We start from the raw sequence: 6,408 nt of genomic DNA on the forward strand, positions 1-6,408 counted from the left end.
CAATTCACTTTGCTGGTCAAATCCTTCCCCGGGACACCCCAACCCAGCCCAGGCTGGAGGGCTGCTGGGAACACCGCTCAGTTCTGCCTCCACCTCACTCCACATCAAGCTGGCAACTGATTTCCTCCCTCAAACACAAAAATTGCCTTCCACTGAAAGGAGTCAGAGCAGAGAGGATGAAGGCAAAGGAATGAAAGCAGTTTAGGGAAGGTGGCAGAGCGTGAGAGCGCTTTGGGACCCAGCTCAGCGAGGCAGCGGGAGGTCTCGATGCTGGCACCATCGGCACTGGGCTCAGCCCGGGGCTGCGTATTAAATTTTTTGGGTAAAAGGTTCATCGGCCCTGTGCCTCCCCTGTGCCACCGGGAAGAGGAGGGTGCTTCCCCGGGGCAACCCTCGGTCTGGCTGGGCTGGGAAGAGGGGGGCACTCAGGGAGGAGGGTTCCCATCCTGATGCCTGGCAGGGGCACCGGGGTGTTTGCAGTGCGGGGGGCTGTGGGGTGGGTGCCGGGCCCTGGGCTGGCTCGGCTCCGAGGCACACACGCTGCCCCCCTCCCTGGTGCCCTTGGGATGCTGCGATGGGCTGGATGGGGTCCCGCTTCCCCTGCCCTGCAGCATGGGGGGCACTGCTGCCCGGCACTGCTCCCCGGCAGGGCAGGAGAAGGGCAGGACGGGCTTTCAGAGGGCAGAGCTCGGCCGTGCCCCCCCCGGAGTCCCGCTGCCCACCAAGCCGAGAGCCCCAAAAGCCCTATTCCTGCAGCTGGGCCACCGGGGCCGGGACCGCCATCGCCACCTCCCCCGGGGCAGGGACACACCCGGGGCAAAGACCTCCCCCGCCCCCGAGGCAAGGACCCCCTATCTCCACTTTCCGGGGGGGGGAGGACCCCCATCCCCACATCTGCTAGGTCTGGGACCCCCCCGAGGCAGGGGCGGGCAGGGCTGGGGGCACTCCGCTGCGGCCGCCGCCTCCTTCCCCTTCCCCGGCCCGCAGCCGCTTCCTGGGCGCGATCGCGGCAGCGGAGGAAGCGGGCGGCCCCCGTGAGCCCCCCTGGACCCCTCCCGATCTCCCCCGGGACGGAGGGCGAGCCCCAGTCTCCATCACCGACGAGGGTGCGGGGTCCATCCCTGCTCCCCCTCCCCGCGCCGCCCCCCACCTTGCCGGCCAGCTCGAAGTCCCGGGGCAGCGCCGGGGGGTCCCCGCTCCCCGCCGGGGGGGTCCCGCTCCCCGCCGCCCCGCCGGGGCCGCTCATGGTGCGTCCGAGCGGAGCCTCCGAGTCCCGGCGCCGCGGGGCCGGCGGCAGCCACGGCCCCACCCGGCCCGCCTTCCTCCTCCTCTTCCTCCGCCTCCCCGGCCAATGCCACCCCCCAGGCTGTGTGTGCCCCGGCCGCCTTCCTGCCCAGCCCGGCCACGGGATGAGGAAGAGGAGGCTTAAGGCTGGAAACTTTCCCCCCTGCACCCCCACACCGGGGACCCCGGGGTGCTTGGGTTTGCTGGGGGCTCAGCAGCACCGGACGGTGGGCAGAGCCCTGGCACATCCCTCCGGGCACAGGGACGGGGAGAGGAGGAACCACTCACCCCACAAATGAACAGCCCCCTGTCCCCCACGGGGTGTGGGGATGGTGACCCCGGTGCTGCCAAATCACCCCCACCACGCCAGGTGGATGGGGACAGTGGGGATGGTGGGGACAGCAGCTCCTGGTCCCACCCCACCAGCCCACCCGAGGGTGGGGGGGTTTGCCTGGTCCACTGCAGCCCCCACAGCTGCTGAGCTGGGCCCCCGCTTAGCACCAAGGCGCAGAGAAGCCGGGAGGAAACCAGAAGCAGCGGCCGTTAGCCGGAAGCCACACACTGCGGTGAGCCTGTTCAGAAGTGCCTGTGTCTCGTCCGGGACAGCTGCTGGGGCTCCTGCTCCCCCAGCATCCTATGCCGGCCGTTGGGGTCCTGCTCCTGGTGCACTTCATTTGGGAAAAGCCCAAGCATGGGAATGCGGGAGAAGTCCCAGGAGAGAGCCAGGGATGCTGTGTTACACAAAAACTCACTCCACAAAACCCCATCCAGGTCCATACACTACAGCTGCCCAGGGTCTTCATGCTTACAGGCACTACTCCACGGACAGGAGCCTTCAGCCTCCTCCATTTTATTTTCCCTGGGATGCCCAGCCCATCTCCCCTGTGCCGGGGCTAATCTCAGCACAAATCCCCCAGCCCCGTGCACACCGCTGGGATTCAGGTGCGTGGGGCTCCAGTGCAGAGCCGTGCCCCTTGCCGCTCTCTGGGTGAAGGCCACGCACAGCTGCAGGAGGTCCGATGGCAGAGATGCCCTCTGCAACAGCACCCGCCTCCGCGCCTTCCCCGGCTGCTGACTCCTGCTCCAGCCAAGCCTTCCTCTGCCCCTCGGGAAAGGGAACCTGTATTTCCAGTCCCGTAACTGCACTCAGACCCAGCCAGGGGATTTATAGTTTATATATGCTCTTTGGCCAGGAAAGTGCCCAGAGTTGAAGGCTGGAGGCACTCGGAGGTCCTGGAAGCAGCTGAGCTCCCCCGCAGTTTGCTGGGGACAGGGGCTGGAAGGATACGGCAAACCGCGCTGGCACTCATGGAGCTGCCCAGGCAGGAAAAACGCCCGGCTGAGCATCACCTCCACATGCTGTCATTTGCTGCAGGAGAAATGAGGCAGCCGGGAGCCGGCAAAGGTCGGCAGCTTGGCTGAGCCTCCTCTGCCTGCCCAGGGCTTGGCACTGCCCGCAGGGGCACCCTTGGCTGCCAGCCCCTGGGTTGCTGGGCCCCAGACCGGTACCACATGTTTCCCTGCTTCCTTGGCCTGGACTAGAGAGAAAAACCCCGTGGGTAATAGCCATCCCGTGGGTAATAGCCACCCCGTGGGTAATAGCCACCCTGTGGGTAATAGCCTCTTGCTGAGCCCCAGCCTTGCCACAGATGCTGGAAAGATGCTGGTCTCGCTGTGCAGTGATGTCCCAAGCGCTGTCTCTGTCCTGGGCTCCCCCGGGGAGAGGGGCACATGCATCAGAGCCACTCACCGGCCCTGCAGCAGCTCTGCAAATAGCGCTGGACGGCGGCCGAGTGCTTTTCCCAGGCACTGCCGCCATCTGCCTGACTTTTCACAGGGACCCCAGGCCGCACAGGCAGGACACAGGCTGGCTTCTCCCCGTGAGAGCAGGGCCACTCCAGAGGCAGCTTTCTGGGCGCGATGCAAAAGGCTGTGCTCAGGCACGGCCCCACCGAGGGTTTTGGGATGTGAAGCCTTGTCCACCCTCCATCCCACCCAGCAGCCCAAAGCGTACCTGCCCCCAGCTTGCCAGCAAGCACACAGCCAAACTGGGCCCCTCATCCAGCAGCACCAAAGCAAATTCTCCCAATTCTTTGTGCTTAGCACTGCTTAGAATCATAGATTATGATTACCAAATAAAACTGTTCCCCCAAGGGTGAGCGAGGTTGCACAGCCCAGGGACCAGGGATTGGGCTCTTACCGTAAACCCAATGCCCACGGTGGCGGAGAAGGACCCAGGAATGAACTTGCCCTGGTCAAACTGGACCAGCAGAGATGTCTTCCCCACACCACTGTCTCCAACCAGGATCGTCTGCAAGGACCAGGTAAAGAGGTGTCAGTGTGCGGGAGCAGGCGATGCCCGAGCATGCAGGCATGGCATGCAGCCAGGGGCTGGGCGTTTGGGGCGGAGGTGCCGGGAGGATGTGGCAGTGAATGCAGCAGGATCAGGAGGGACCAGCCCGACCTCAGCCTGTGGCAGAGCCATGAGCCCGATGGGAAGCCCCATGGCAGTCCCATAGCAGCCCCCCTCAGCAGCAGATTGTCCCCACAGGCTGCTGGGTGCCAGCTGCATGGCCAGATGGCTTGTCCTGCTGTGCCCTGTCCTTCGCTGTCCCCTTTGGTCCTGCCACCTGCCTGGGGAAGAATTTCCACCCCTCTGACCATCTCTGTAATAAATGAAATGTGCCCCAGGCTGAGCTTCGGGCATGAGCCTCACTGTGCCCCCTCCAAGTGCAGAGACGTGGAAGAGAAAGCAAAACGCAGCCTGTCACGGAGAGTGAGCAGAAGAGATGCTCCTGCCCTGGCTCGGGAAGCTGCAGGGCAGAGGCAGCCTTGGCTCACACAGCTCTGGTGGAAAACCTCTTTGGGAGGACTCTGGCAGTGCTGGATTAGGTCCAAAACTGTTTAATAAAGACAGCATCTTCCACAGCTGCTGCACGCAGCCACTGCCACAGCCACGCAGCCTCTCCGGGGCACCAGGCTGTCTTCATGCTGCATTAATACCGTGGACCCACAGTGCTCCCCCCAGCAGGGTGCTGGGTTTGAAGTCATGGAGCCCTTCTGCCTCTCCAGCCCTTTGTGGGAAGGCCCAGGGCTCTCCCACAGGGAGCAAAGCTTGCTTGTTCCCGAGCAGAAGGGATGAAGGAGCTGTGCAGGTGTCAGAGCTGGGGCATTGCCATCGCCTCCTGAGCAGCTCCCAAGCTGCCAGCCCCTGGCCCTGGTACCCACACCACATCCCTGGGGAGCCCGTCCTCCCTTCAGCTCCTGCCTGTGTTCTTCCAAATCCCTGGTCTAAGGGAGACCAATAGTGCAAACGCAACCCCCTCCCTCCCCTCTCTGCCGGTATCTGGCTTCTGTTTGCAGAGCCACCAGTGCAAACATTCCCATCCTTTCAGGAAGCCAAGGCACTTTCAACCCTTTTGCAGGGACACAAGTTAAAATAAACACTCCGCTAACCAGCTTCTTGGTCACAAGTGGTTTTGGCTCTGTCTTTCAGGACACGGGTTTTCCTGTAGCTGTAGTCTTGGCAAGCACTGAGCCGGCCCCGGGACAGCGCCCTCCCTGTCACCAGTCCCCTGCCACCCCTGAGGCTGCAGGGCTGAGCCAGCGAGGTGCTGGGGCTGAACCTCCCCACTCTCTGCCTCCACAGTGCCACACTTCACTGTATCTGTTTTTTTCCCCCCTTGATTTCTGTTTAGTCCGATGCAGCTGCAGGAGCCCTGCTCCATCCCGGGGCACCTCAGCCCTTCGTACCCACCCTGGGTGACATTGTGAAGGTCACTCTTTGCCTGCCGAGCCAAAGCTGTTGCTTCAGCGTCTCTCCAACAGCCAGGGGAGCCTCCATGTGTGGCTGGTCCCATCCCTCCATGATGAAAGTGAAACCCAGCCTGGCACCACTTCAGGCACCACACGTACCCCCTGTGAAGTGCAGGGCAGATGAGCGTGGAGGAACGCATATAATCAACTGCGTGAACAGCCCTTGCAGGTCAAGACTTGATTTTGTGCCCTGGGAGGCCATGGGGGATCCAGCCACCAGGCACGTGCCACTGCGCCCGGCACTGCGGCTCCTGCCACCCCACAGACCCCAAAGGAGTGGGCTGAAACCAAAAGCCAAGGAGCTTGAGGACCACAAATGAAACAGGAACGTGGACTGGCAGGAGATGAGCATCCTGCCTTGCATAAATCACCACACCACAACCTGCCTGGAGCCTGTTAACGCTGATACGCTTCAGTGAAGCTCTTGCTTCGGTGAATCAGCGTTTTCCCTCAGAAAAAACATCCCAAACCCCAAGCATGTCCTGGGAAAAGTCTGACCTGCTGAGCGGAGCTGTTGGCAGGAGGGAGCCCTGCACCTCTGTCAGACGCACGCTGCTGCACAGATCTGTGTGCTAGGAGGCAGCAACCTGCAAACAGATCCACAGCCGGAGATTTCTCCCTCCTCCCTAACTAGACGTCGGGCTGTTTGTGGGTCACTTGTACATTCAAAGCAGCCTTGCGGGCTGGGAGCCTGCGTGGGAGCTGGGGGGGGATGTTGGGAGGCAGAAATCTCTGGGCGAAGCCCTTGCATGTGGGCCAGAGGACCCAGGTCACCCCTTTCCCTGGGGGGAATTTCCCTGTTCAAGCCCCCTTAGCTTTGCCCTGGGGCCCAGGCACATTCCCCATGCAGAGAGCAAGATCTGCCCCGGCACAACCACATGGGAAAACACCCCAATAGTTTATTGCCTTGTGGCTCCCACACTCCAGTGCTGCATTTTTTGGTGCTACACGCTATTCCCAGGTAAAATACTGGTGCTGGGAGGTATAACAAGACCAGTTGTGCCCTACAGTGCTGTCTTTGGAAGCAGCTAATGCAGAGAACGGTATTAATTATGGAGGGAGGAGAGCTGGCTGGAATGAGCACCAGAAAACCTCCAGAGCCCAGGATTTAGAGAGAACATGTATAAAAGGCAGACTCCCCTATCAATAATTTAACTGGGATTTATAATAGAGACAACTCATGAATTGCTTCGTGACTTAGTAATAACAATAGTAAAAGTTGGCCTGAATCAGCCAAGAGACTTTCCTAATGACTTTAGGAAAACCTCATGGGCTCTGTGGAGGTACAGCACAGTGGAAATCACTGTG

The sequence above is a fragment of the Gavia stellata genome, chromosome 22, assembly GCF_030936135.1.
Source record: "Gavia stellata isolate bGavSte3 chromosome 22, bGavSte3.hap2, whole genome shotgun sequence".
Taxonomy (NCBI): domain Eukaryota; kingdom Metazoa; phylum Chordata; class Aves; order Gaviiformes; family Gaviidae; genus Gavia; species Gavia stellata.